This window comes from Neopsephotus bourkii, unplaced genomic scaffold (genome assembly GCF_033783945.1).
Source record: "Neopsephotus bourkii isolate Nb327-2 ecotype Australia unplaced genomic scaffold, CSIRO-AGI_Nbou_v1 NB_196, whole genome shotgun sequence".
Lineage (NCBI taxonomy): Eukaryota > Metazoa > Chordata > Aves > Psittaciformes > Psittacidae > Neopsephotus > Neopsephotus bourkii.
This window is the reverse complement of record NW_026900709.1, coordinates 1,045,990-1,059,412: the sequence shown is the minus strand read 5'-3', so window position 1 is coordinate 1,059,412 and position 13,423 is coordinate 1,045,990. Positions and strand designations below refer to the sequence as shown.

At 44.8% G+C, this 13,423-nt stretch overlaps 1 long non-coding RNA gene across 1 annotated transcript in view; it reads right to left on the bottom strand.

Annotated features, from left to right (window-relative positions):
* Positions 1-6,832: 6,832 nt before the first annotated feature.
* Positions 6,833-13,423, bottom strand: part of LOC133224593 (uncharacterized) — a 25,926-nt gene continuing 19,335 nt past the window's right edge. Inside the window, exons 3-5 of the long non-coding RNA XR_009728897.1 lie at positions 10,994-11,192; positions 8,715-8,790; positions 6,833-7,524 (exon numbers count right to left, since the gene is read on the bottom strand). This is a non-coding gene — a long non-coding RNA (uncharacterized LOC133224593). The remainder of the gene's footprint in view (positions 7,525-8,714; positions 8,791-10,993; positions 11,193-13,423) is intronic.

Below are 13,423 nucleotides of genomic sequence, written 5' to 3'. Positions count from 1 at the left end.
CTTTTCAGAACCAGGCATGACCTCTTTAAAAGCTTACTTTAAAAGGGTTTTCGGTAAGACAACAGCTGTTCATCAGATTGTTTAGGTTGGAAAAGGCCTTTAAGATCATCAAATCCAACTATTAACCCAGCACTGCCAAGTCCCCCACTAAACCAGGTCTAAGTGCCACACCTACATGTCTTTTAAGTACTTCCAGGGATGGGGACTCCACCGCTACCCTGGGCAGCCCATCCCAATACTTGACATCTCTTTTGGTGAAGAAATTGTTCCTAATACCCAGTCTAAACATCCCCTGGTGCAACTGGAGGCTGTTTCCTTTCGTCCTGTCACTTTATACTTGGACGAGGAGACAGACATCCACTTTCCTATGAGTTTCTTTCTCAGTCAGAACACCGAGTTACTTAATGGAGGCAATTTCCATGTCAAATTTCAACTCTCAACCACTTCAGCAGTGCAGTTAAGGAACATGAAAATCTTAAAGAAAATTAGAGGGAAAAACAGGAGAGAGGAAAATATTTCTTTGCCTCAATTCATGATTTACACGCACAGTGGGAGTGGGGGAATCAGGTTTTTTTTGCTGCCAATCAGTATACCTGTGTTGATGTGAGTTTTTATGCTGACATGCTCTGGATATCTAAAGCTTCTGGATCTAAAGCCAGTACTGACTTAGAAAGAAACAAGCAAACAGAACACCGCTGTATTAACAAAAACCAGCCAAGCCCCATACGCACACACAACAGACATGTGACCACAGAAGTAAGGAACAAACCCCAAGTGCTTTCCTTACTGCTCTAGCAATCTTACCCATGCTTTCGGAAGCAGCAAGCAAGGCTGGAGTACAGCTGGGAGCCTTGAGGCAGAAATACCAACAGTTCAGACAACAGCAGTGTCAGTCAGTACAGTCCTCAGCAGCCACAAGGGTGGTTTTCATCCAGGAAAAAACAGTCTTGTTAAAAGCAAAGAGCATTGTGTGCTTGGTACCTGTCTGGTTTCATGAAAGTAAAGCTGTACCCATCCAGCCTTTCCTGAAATGCTTCCTCCCGCCAGTACAGGGCTTTATTTACCAGAACCACATGCAGCAGAGATCAGCCTGAAGACAAGGGGATGTTGAAAACTTCTTACCACTTCTGCGCTCATCACCTAGCTGCTTGCCCAAGCACCTGCACATGCTACTTTTTCCACCAAATTCAGACAGAAATACACACCACATACTAACTCTACTTGCTTTTTGAACACCTGGTAGTTTTTCCCCCCCAGTGTCTCAGAATACAAGTGAGCAGACATTTATCAGCACAGACCCTCTGCCAGACCATAGACAAGGGAGAAAATCAGCTTAACCTACCCTTGTACAAACAAGAGTGGGATGCCTTCTGTTGATTAAAGCCTGTTTTCTATATGAGTAAGAGTGGACCAATGGGTTTCCTTAGCAAGTGAGGCCTCTAAGCAAGACTGTAGAAAAAAACGCATGAGGAAGATGCAGAGCTTCCCAGAAAGTCCATCTGCAGGAAGTTTAGCTAGGATTTAAGGAACCCAACTACAGAAATTACAGAGGAATGCCTTGGCTCAGAGGGAGGAAAAGCTAGTGTTATAGAGGAGACCTGAAACTCTCTAAGAACCCAAATACAAAATAATGCTTGAAACTGGTGAGTGCACAAAAACAAAAGAAATGGATATCAGGTTCTTAACATAGATGGTACAGCTGTTTCCCTGCCCTAAGAAAGACACGGGTTCAACATGTTGTTCAGCAAAGCCTATAGATGTAGTTATCAGCTGACCCCCCATAGGGATTAGGTGCAAATCTACAGCCTGAAGTTCCCCAAAACCATCTTCCCTACAGCAGGGGAAAACACAACTTGTATCACCAAAGGGTATCAGAGGCACTGCCCAAGTTAGACTGCTCTAAAGCATGGCACTGGCTCCAAACAAAGCAACCTGTGGTTTATTACAACATGATACTCTTTTGGACAAACCAGAGCAGAAACTAGTATTTTCCTAGATACACCACAAAACTTATATCCCAACAAGCCAACTGTGGCATCACAGCCTACCTATTAATGACGCACCTTCAGAAACACATTAAAGCATCAAGCTACCTACACTCCTGCTAAAGCTTAGGATCTAGGCTTGTTTGTAAAGGTGCATTACTGTCCTTTGCAGCAGACAGACTGCTGCAGACAGCGGGCAGGGATGCACAGATCTTCACAAGCAAGAAAGTCCCTCCTGCCATTATCCCTGGCTGCTGCCCAGCCTGGGGATCCTGCCAGCTGGAACTGATGAGCAGCAGCAGGTAGAACACTGGATCAGTATCTCAGTCTGACAGAGTCGTGTTTTATTGTAGTATCTTGTAGTCACAAGATTCATCTACGAGCATATGGAGCCGCAGACCTCAAGGTATGAATGAAGCACGTTGTTTTGCTTTGTGGCGCCCTTACAAAGGCAAGGTCCCACTAGATTAGCAAAAGTGAAAGTCAGAGGAAGGAGATGGCCAGGATCTGCCCACCAGGATAGAGTAGTACAAGAAAAGCAGCGCACAACCCCATTCTGCTCTTTAATCTCCCTATGCACAAGCCAAAGGTAAAACTGGGACTCAGGAATGGAGCAGAAGACCTGTTTGTCCACATCTCACATAAGAACACACAGGAAAACACAGCCCCATGCTTTAAAATCACAACTGTGTTACTAATGAGTGGCAGAAATCAGCCGAGGACAAAGTGAGGGGTTAACAGCCAGATGCTCCAGTTGTACAAAAGCTGCCCAGAATTGCAATAAATAACTATGTCAGCCCTAAATGTCACTGTCTCACAGCTCTCCCCAAGTATTTTCCTTGAATTTCATCACTCCCAATGCGCCAGCTTCTACTTCTAAGGGAGCTGCTGCCTCTGGGTCCAAGCAGCAAGGTGGCCAGCAGCCAGGCGAGGCAGTAGTACCCGCAGAGCCCAGCAGCACTGCTGGCTCTCCCCCAGGACCCTGCCCATGGAACCACCTTGTCCCCTGACACATGAGCATCGTGAGGCTCCGCACAGCCCCTGTGCTACTTGTACAAACTAAAGAGATTTTAGAGAAACAATTCTCAGCAGAACATAATGTTATGAAAAAAAACTAATTTGTATGCACTCAAAGGTCAAAAATGCCACTTTGTTAAGACTACAGTACAAATCCCTGTATTTTTCCTTTTTAATTACTGCATTTAGAAACACGATTTGAAGTCCTACTTCCTTAACCATGAGAAAGAATAAGATGTTTCTAAATGTTCTACAATTTTTTGCCATGGCTGACCTTATGCTACCAGATCTGTATTTTATGATGTACTAGATGAAGGTAGCCTGCCCCATCCAGGTTTGGGCCAAAGCCTGGAAAAGGTATTCAGGGGCAGACAAGAAACCCTCACACCACCCCAGCCACTCAGAGAGGAGCAGTCAGGCCACTTATCTTCCTGCTCAGCAATGCCTGCATGGCTGTACGCAGCACCACCTCTTCCCAGACAATCCCAAGGGGCTGCACCTCTGCCGTGCCCAGTCTGGAGGACTTTGGCGCTAGCCAACCTCATTGTGACAATGGCAGGAGTAAGGTGTTACCACTGCCTGTCCTGCAAACCCCACCTCTAACCTAGGTCTTCCTCCTTTTCTCCACATGCTGAAGGCCAGTCCTGCCCATGGCCACAGCTCGCCCCATGGGTCACTGCACACTGTGATGGTTGTGAAGGGACACAGCCCATCCCTCCCATAAACCAGCACCAGGCTACCCCAGCCCTGGCAGGACCTGAGCAAGGTGAGACGAGATGAAAGAAAAGCCTGGTTGACATACCAGCACAGTGGGGATGGCTGAAGTGTCGAGAGCATGTTGTAAACGTGGTCCCACCAGCACGCCTCTGGCCATCGAGCAGCAGTTCCTGGGGCCAGCCAGGCAGGAGAGGGCTGCTCCGTCCTCGCCGGTGCCCGCAGGATCAGGCCCTCGTCCCACCAACGCCGCGTCCTCCCGATTCCTGTTCGCCAACGGCAAAGATGCAAAGCCTCCATGAAGTCATTCCCACACCACTTTCGGAACACTACCGGTAAGCGCACCCGGCTCCGGGCGGGCCCCGAACGGCCTCCGCCCCACACCCCCGGGGCTCTGCCACCGAGCCCCCGCCGCCCCGCTCCCCCCGGCGGGAGCCGGCCCGGTTCGGTCCAGCTCGGCCCCGCACCGCTCGCACAGGTAGCACCGGGGAGGGGAGAGGAGGGGCGAGGCCCCGGCCCCGGCCCCGGCCCCTGCCCGCAGCGCCACTCGCGCCACTCACTCCGCTCCACTCCGCTCCCCTCCGCTCCCCTCCGCTCCACCAGGCGCTCCCCGCCCTCCCCGCGGCACCGACGGCGCTGGTGCTGCCGGCGGGGCGGGGCGGGGCGGGGCGGAGCGGGGAAGGGAGATGCCACCGCCCCGCCGTGCCCTTCAGCAGCGCCGCGGCCCCAACCCGCCCGCCGGGCAGCACCGCCCCGCCTCACGCACCCACTCCCCTCGCCGGGGCACAGCGGTCCCCATGGCGGGCCGACACAGCGCCGGGATAGGGCCTAAGAGTTACAGCGGGGGGAAGGGGGGGAAGAAAAACACGCGCGCCCGGGAAAAACGCCGCTCGTCAGCTTCTCGTGCTCTGAAATGGGGGCAGCGCCGGGAAAGGACGGAGTTACCGTGTCACATAGCTCATCACATGCTCAACTCAGGCCCTGGGGGAACGCGAGCGCGCCACGGAGCGGTGCGTGTTGCAGCCCCGGTGGATGCTGAAGTGAAGCATACCGAGGGGAAGGCAAAGGGCAAAGGGTGAGGCACGGGTGGTGCTCCTGTTCTCTCCTGTCAGGCAGCATCAAGCCATGTACAACTGCAGACACATATCATTATACCAAAGCTATCTGAAAAATGCCCCCACTCCAAAAGGCAGCTCCTGAATGAAGGGGCTGAGCAGTGCCTCGGTGCAGGCAAGCACTTGCTGTGAGTGCAGATGCTGACCTGGGGCTAAGCCTTCCTATGCACTTAGGCAGCAGTTTCATTGCCAGGTAGGTTTCTAATGTATTCCAGTTAGGTGCTGGCCAGCCAAGGAATTTATCACAGCGTTATCAAAGCCAAAGAAAACACCACGCTGGTAATATTAGTCAAGAAAAACGCTATTGTACATATAGCACTGGGTCACAGGGAGGATGGGAGAGCCATGGGCTGGAGAGGCACAAACACCCCCATGTCCCTTTGGGTTTTAGGAGCAGGTTTGAGAAGCTTGAACCAAAGCCCAGGCAAAGCTGGTGGCACTTTACTCTTTGATTTCAAGGAGCTTTGACTTGGGACTGTGGGTAGATACTGGTCAGATATTTTTACTACCGTTTTAGGTTGCCTCTGGGTGGCTGGAGGAACAGATCAAATAAAACCATAGCGCCGAGGATTAAAAGACAAAGTACTGGAAAGGCATCACTGTCTTGCATTAACACAGGGGTATTATTATGACAGTGATTTTTAAGCTATACACAGTTTTTAAATAAGAATTTGATAACTGAATTATGAATATTGTAGCAGTTTATGGTTACTGTGCTCTTTTTTTTTTTTTTTTTTTTTTTTTTTTTTAGTTTCTATTCTATTTATAATATTCTATTTATCCTGGTTTTTAACACAAGGCTCCACTTTTCAGCTTTAAGTGACCTCCCATTATTCCCACTGAGTCCCCATCAGTTCCCACTGAGCAACTTTGAGACACGGAGCAGACATTTCACAAGCTGCCTGCCCCTGCCTGGCACAGGCTACAAGTACATCAGTAGCACCAGATTTAATCACTTTGTTACATCCCAACAGATAATAACCCTATGGCACTGTGCACTGCTCACCTTCAGTGTCACAACCTGACAACAGACTGTTTGGTCTGAGCAGCAGCACTTCAGTATAAAGCATGGGGGAGGAACTGGGAGGTAAGGAAAGGGAGATATGTGTGATGGGAATTTTGAGCCAGTATTTATTTCTGGGTGCCAAAACATATTTAATATTTTATTAGGTGTGGAGTATGCAAGACAGCTTATTATGTTTGGCTCAAGCAAAGCAGTCAGTCTTTGCATACAGCGCATCCATCTGAAATGACTGCCACCAGGCACAGACCGCGTGCTCAATGAAATATTTAGCTCGTAAAGCATTTCAGTGTGAAAAGCTGGGGCCAAACATAGGTGCTGTGATGCTGAAAACCACAATGCCCAAATCGGAGGTATCCCAGCCCCAGCACAGAGGCCTCAGAGGTGCACAGTCACTCAGAGAGCCAGGACACAGAGCCTGAGCTATGCATGTGCTGGTCTTGGAGGACACGGGCACCAAAGCCTTTCTGGGACTCAGTTTCCCAGCTTGTGCTACCCTCCCTCCCTCCATAAGAAATCATTCTGAACAAAGTTTGATGTTTTTGTTGTCATAAGATTTGATATTTATTTTCTTAGCTATCTTTCATAGTTATTTACTTATTAGAGCTTGCTATAATACAGTCCAAACTCTCTAAACACTTGACATGCCCTGCTCTATGTGCTCATGTTCATCCCAGTGGAGCACAACTGCTTGGATGTCCCCAGAGCAATACAAGCACTTTCTGATAATAAGGTGCATGCTGTGGGAGGAGAATGGTGCAGACTGAACCCTGGAAGCTGCTGAATACTGCTAGTGCTGGCATTGCTGGAATGGTAATTGGCTGCCAAACTATATGACAGCGATGCTGAGGTTTCAGAGTAGCTTTGGTAAGAAACTGCTAACCTACTAAAAAGTAGTAGGTTTTGGTTTTGTTTTTTTTTTTTTTTTTACTTTTTATTTTTAGTATATTTATAATTTTAGTAAATTTACTGTTTAATTTACTTTTTAATTTTACTTTGGTATAAAATTTGTCACCTACCAACCTCTGTACCAGGCGCCAAACTTTCAAAGAGTTTGTCCAAGGGTAACAATAAATGAAATCTGGTTTCTTCCTTCCTCTGATGCAATTTCACAGTTTTTGTCCTCATCGTTCCACCTGCTGCCCTTCATGGCTTCTCCTCATCTGCAAACCCTTCCCCCTTCAAGCCTTCAGCTTCTCCTCTATGCCCCATAAGCCCACAATATCCTACACCCATTTCTGTACTATTAATCTCTTCTTCTGCTTGGCAATTTCTCAGCTCCCTCCTGTTTCACCTGTGCCCATTTACAATAACCCCAGATTTCTTACACATCTTCTGACCAATGCTATGTGCTTGGCCAGGTGGGCAAGAAGCAGCACATGTTTGGACTAGGTGCTGCCTGGATGGCCAGTCCGTAAGTCCTTCATACAGACAAATGCTGAATCAGATTCTCCCTGCCATTCTTTCAGAAAGCAGAGAAAAAGACCCTCATTTTCCCAAGCAGTGCTTAAGTTAAGAACCCATTAACATGGGATGTGGTATTCAAAACTCCATGGAGAGGAACTGGAACTGTCCAAATCCAACAGCCAGCTGAGTTCCTAGTCACTAGTTGAGGCTGAACCACTTCATTCTTGCTCTGTTTCTCAATTCATTTTACCATCCATGCATACACCTGTATTAAGGAGGGCTTTATGGAGACACATGTTTCTAATGCAGTTGAAGAGTTAAAGAATGGAAGCTATTACAAGTATTCTCTGCCCCAGTAGCTTCCTCCCCACATGCCCACAGTCATGTGGTGACTTTACAAGATCTATTGCTACATGCAGAAATCCACTAACTATGTGTTGGAAACTGTTACGCAGTCTGAAAAGGATCAATATAGAGTATGAAGGGCTAAATATCTCCTAATGATCTTGACTAAAATCTCCTAATAATCCAAAAGCCTTGGAGGTTTTGCCCAACATGCTCTGACCTCCATGCAATAAGGTGCTTTGGTAGAGGTTCAAAATCAAAAGTACGATGCAAAGGAGGTCATCTTCACTGCAACAAACAGCTTTATAGACTAAATAACTGCCTTTTAAATAAGTGCTCTGTTTTCAAAAACTTTTTGATGGGAAAGATACTCTTTTCCTCAGCTATGGATTTTTCTCTTTTCTCCTTAATTCTTGTTTCATTGTGTACTGCTCTTCTATTCTGCACACAACTGAGATTTACCAAAGCCTTTCCTCAGAGCTCATAATTTCTTAACATACTTCCTTAATGTTTGCAACCAGGTTGATTAAAAGTAAGGACAAGTATGATTAGAGTATGTCCAAGCAAGCATAAACCATAGAAATCATTCTGTGCTGCCCTAGTTTTCAACTCTGTTACTACCAAAAGTGCATGACAGTGGTGATTACACATTTGCTCCAAACCTTAGGGCACAACATTGATTTCTAGATCACAATTATTTTTGGAACATCCCATCCTCCTGCTCTCAAAAAAGGGTTTGATAGTTTTAACTTTAGTATATGAATGTAGACCCTATTTCCACTTTCTTGTATGAAGATATCCTGAGTATTTAAAATACAGTGTTTAAACCATCAGTGTTAACTTGGTCTTGTTTTGTTACTTGGATGTGCTTATATTGCTATAGCTCGAAGGAGAAAACCAACATGAACCATCAGCATATTCACTGAACTTCATACATATTAACAAATCCCCACACTATGTAAGAACAGGTAGGTGACTGTTATCATCAGTCTTCATCATGAAATGCAATTGACGTATCTGGGGACAGACCTCCTTTTTCCCTAAAACAGGTGAAATACCCCATTTAGCACAGAACTTGAAGCACGTGCTCAGTTTTACTCATGTACTTACACTTCAGCGTTGTGCTGCAGTATTTCAGTGGGTAGGGGCTGAGTTGCAGTAATTCATTTCTGCCAGTCACCAATGCCTGTGAGGACATTTGGAACTACTTTAGCCACCATATTTGCAAACTTTTCTGTCAAGAAACAACATTAGAACTTGTCTAGATGCTTACGAATGTGTTAAAAAGATAATTATAAAAAAGTGCTCTGCCCAAATATAATGAGATCTAAGGTGTGAGTCTTATTCTTTTCTCCCATAGAACAAACATACTTACCAGTAATAAAAAAGATGAAATCAGAAAAGGGGTTAGAAAATAAGTTGCACGTCTCTATACAGCACAGATGTTTGGCTACCTGAATGTAATAGCTGTTAGGTGCTTTTGTTTCAATGTGTGTTAGCCATTAATCCAAAATTTAATAGAAAGCTTGTAGTGGAAGTCTATTTGGACAATTTTAGGAATCTTTAAAACAAAAGTTGATTCACATAATGGGTCTTGATTGTTTGATAAAACCCATAATATCTTCAAGAACTTACATCATACTGCATGACATTGAAATACTGTTAAAAGAAGGCCATTAAGAAAATAGGTTGGGGCTTGTAGAACAGACAAGACAAAGTTTACAAGAAAGCATTGTGTCAGAGCAAGTCCATGAAAGCTTTTGTCCTCTGTTTTCTGCAAGGTAGAGCCTGAAATGCTTTCCTTATTTCTGCTTTTGAGTCAGAAATCTGACACCTGTTTGTAATAAATGTCCTCTTGTCCATTCTCCATCGTTCCTGTACCTCTCCCATTTATCAAGAAACACTAAAAAGACAAAGTAAATATTAAACACTGAAAACCATAGCTATCTAGCACAGGCTACAGCTTTTGTGGCACTGTTACAGTGCAAAAAGACACTCCTGTCATAGCCTACAAATAGTGAGGTAAAAACAGGACTAAGGATATAGAGGAAATGAACTTTAGGACTGAAGGAGGACACTGTGTGTAACATTATATCTGTAAGAGAAAGAATGGGATTCCTCGGCATTTGGATACACCAGATACAAGTGTGCCCTTATTTCTTTCAAAAAAAATTGAGATGCTTTTGTAATGTAAAGCCTTCTTTTATAAGCACCATATACTCTACGTGTGTAACTGGAAGAAAAAATGGGTTTAGGCTAAACAAACTACTGACAATTTAAGGAATTTGTAAGTATGTGGTGACTGATATGAAGTAGCTTCACCATACTAGATTCTCTTGGGTTTCTCTAAAGCTTGAAGGTTATAATATTACCAAATCCTGATGCTTTCCTAATGCTCTTGGGGCTTTTCAGATTGTGTGTCCTACAGTGGGGAGCACTGTGGTCGATGTTTTCGAGTAAACATAAAGCAAAGACACCTGCGGAATTCAGGAGACAAGAAATCTTACAAATAAAAATAAAATTGAGTGTTAATTCTCATTAAAGAGAAGAGTTTTCCAGAGTAGTGGAATTTTGTCCAGTGGAGGAGGTTAAGCATTTCAACTAACTAAGATTCACTGGCAGCAAGTCCTAATAGAGCAGTCCCGCTAATAGAGGAGTAAACTGTGTTCCCCAAACACTGACCTCAAGTCTATGGCTCATATTGGTGCCACAGCAGCAGCTAGCGGTCTTTTGAGAAACCTTCCTGGGTAATAGCTCCTCCTATGGTGTATACAGGAACCAAGCACTAAATCACCAAAGCAGCACTGTGCGTCCACCATGAAGGAAAACAAAAACACCAGCAATGAAAACTTCCCAGGAGCTTTGGGGAAAGAGGCAGCTACACCTTTTGCTTCAGTCTACATATGAAACTGGAGATTGTATTTTGCAGAAGGCTAGCAGTGAGTCTGTACAGAAGTTGCCTATGAGAAGCAATAGGGACATGTGGCTTCAGCCACTCCACTGCCCAGCGACAGCTTGGGTGCAGTCTGCATACAGCCTGTGCAGCCAGCCACTTACCTCTTTGCGAACAGAGACCATGCTTATCCCATGAGCAGTACTGGAAAACATAAACCAGGCAAATACCAAATATTACTTACATTTCTGCTAATAAGGCAGATATGAATACAGAGAGGAAACACCACCCAGAGAAATATTCTTAATTTATATGCAAGTCCTCTGGACTTTTTTCATCAATAGCCAACGGCACTAAAACATGAAGCATGGGAGGACACACAAAGCACAGCCCTGAAAACCCAAGGCAGCAGCACAGCCAGGGGATTAACCAAACATGGAGCATTAGAATATTGCAAAGAGGATCAGAAGAGATTTGTGACTCAAAAGCCACCCACCAGAAGTGCAGTCAGCTGAGAAGCCGGGCAGGCAAAAAGTGGGTAAATCTTTTAAGTTTAGATCTCTCCTAGAATTATCTCAAACTCTGGGATGCTCACTGCAATACATCACATCAGGCTTCCCTGCGACATGAGGCTGCAAACAACACCACCTTCTTTCCACACTAAAAATTATAGCTTTGTGATTGTCTAATATTATCTGGGGAAACAGCACTGAATATGGTCCCTAGCACACCAAAACCTAAGAGTTCTGAGGATAGCAACAAAGCAGCAGCTGTACCAAAACTGCCATACAAAGGGAAATAATACAGAGAAATAAGAGCAATATAAGAACCCAATCATCCTGCAACAGTCACTTTTCCAAATTAAGTCACTCTCAGGGTCCCCAGTCCAAAAAAGACACTAAAATAAAACATGAAAGAAGAAATTGCTTCTAAGGAGAAGTTAAAACACTCATTGCTGTAGACAAAGCCGTGGATCAGCAGAGCAGTGGTCTGCTGAGAGCTTGCTCTTCCCAATCTCGTGTACTTATGTGGAGAAGTCTCGTGTTTCATAGGAATGTTGTACCAACTCATATTTTCACACCGAGATCAACATCATTACGAGCAACAACTGAAGAAGGTTAACAAATATAAAACAAGGCTTTGTATTTGCCTTTGGTCTGGCAGGGATGTAGTGAACTTTCTCCACAGTTGGCCTGTAGGGTGTTTGGATTTGTGGCTAGGATGGTGTTGATAACTCACCAGTATTTTGGCTACTGCTAAGCAGTGCTTGCACAGCATCAAGGCTTTCTCTTTCCCACTCTGTCCCCTCAGTGGGTAGGTTTGGAGGGACACGACCAGCAGAGCTGACCTGAGCTGGCCAAAGGGATAACCTATACCCCATTATGTGCTCAGCAATACAAGCTTGGGAAAAGGAGGAGTGTTTATGGTGTTGGTCTTCCTAAGTAATCTCTGGTTGTGCATGCTGAAGGCCTGCTTCCTAGGAAGCTGCTAAACATCTGTCTGATGATAGGGAGTAGCTTTGCTTGCACACCTAGCTTTAGCATCACCCAGTGCACTTTCATCTCCTATCCGTGAGTCTTCTCACCTTCCTCCTACTTTCTCCAGAGCCAACAGGAGAATGGAGTGGTGTTTGGCTGTTGACCAGGAGTCAACTCACCACATTATTTCATCCCAGCTTTGTTCAGTCAGCCTGCCCCTAAGAACTAACATGTTCCCTGAAACACGCTCTCCATGTGTTTTATGGACACGGATAAAGATGCTGAATGGACATGAAATAGAGATTTTTAACTAGTACTTGTAGTAACTCCCCAAACCACCTTTGCTAGAAGATCAGTTTCTCAGTTCTGCGAAATGAAGCCATGCAGACAAGCTTGTGAAAGGGTGGGCTCCTGCTGCCATGAGAGCAGCTGTGAAGTCTCTCGCTATTTTAAGAACTTGGCCCACTTCTCTTAATTTTCCTGGAGGGCAGGCATGTATTCCCCCATACTTTAAGGGGGGGAATCTTTTATTATTATCTTTTTATTTTTATTTTTATATATTATTTATTATTATCTTTTATTTCATTTGTTGATCAGCTGCCTGCCCAGCAGAGGCAGCCCATGGGGAGCCCATCAAACATTCACCCCGCGGTGCAATCTAAACTGGTCACTGCACTAATGAAGTGGGCAGAAAAACTGGCTCCTTTTGAGCACAGAGCAAATGGATTTTCAAATAGGAAATGAGCCAGAAGATGCCTTAAGAAGAAGGTGGGGTAGAGATTCCGTCAGAGGCTACATTAGGGCAAAGACAGGGAACTGAAGGATGAGGATACTGATAGGGCAAAGACAAGACTGAAGGATGCACATCCCTCGGGGAGATTTATGGGTGACTGAATCAGAACTATTGCTGCTGAAGACTTTCATTTCCCTAAATTGCCTCACTGGCTGAGATCAAACCCTATGTACTTTCTCTCATACACCAACATCCCCTTTTGCAGCACAAATGTCAAACAGATTCCTTTATAGAGACAAAATTACTTAAACTGTCACTGAAATGAGAAGGTAAATTAAAAATGAATTTTTGTAAGAGTTACCTCACATAATAAATACTTTGATAACTACAGACATTATCCAATATCCAAATGATCTAATTATCTAGTTATTACTAGATAAACCTTCCACTGTGTGAAGTTTTCAGTTGCACAATCTCAAAATCAGAACTCTTGAACACAGTGAAAGTTATGACAGCGCATACAGCAAGCAGCAAGAGGCAATGCATTTTTTTTAGAGATTATAAATAGAAATATTATCTATTGCCACATAATGGCAAAGAAGAAGGTAAGATGGATTTCATTTGTGGCGTACATAGACCCTGATATCCCCAACTTTGCAATTTAATTTTAGGAGGAAAAATTAACTTTTAACATGGTACAAGTGATTTCTCTTGA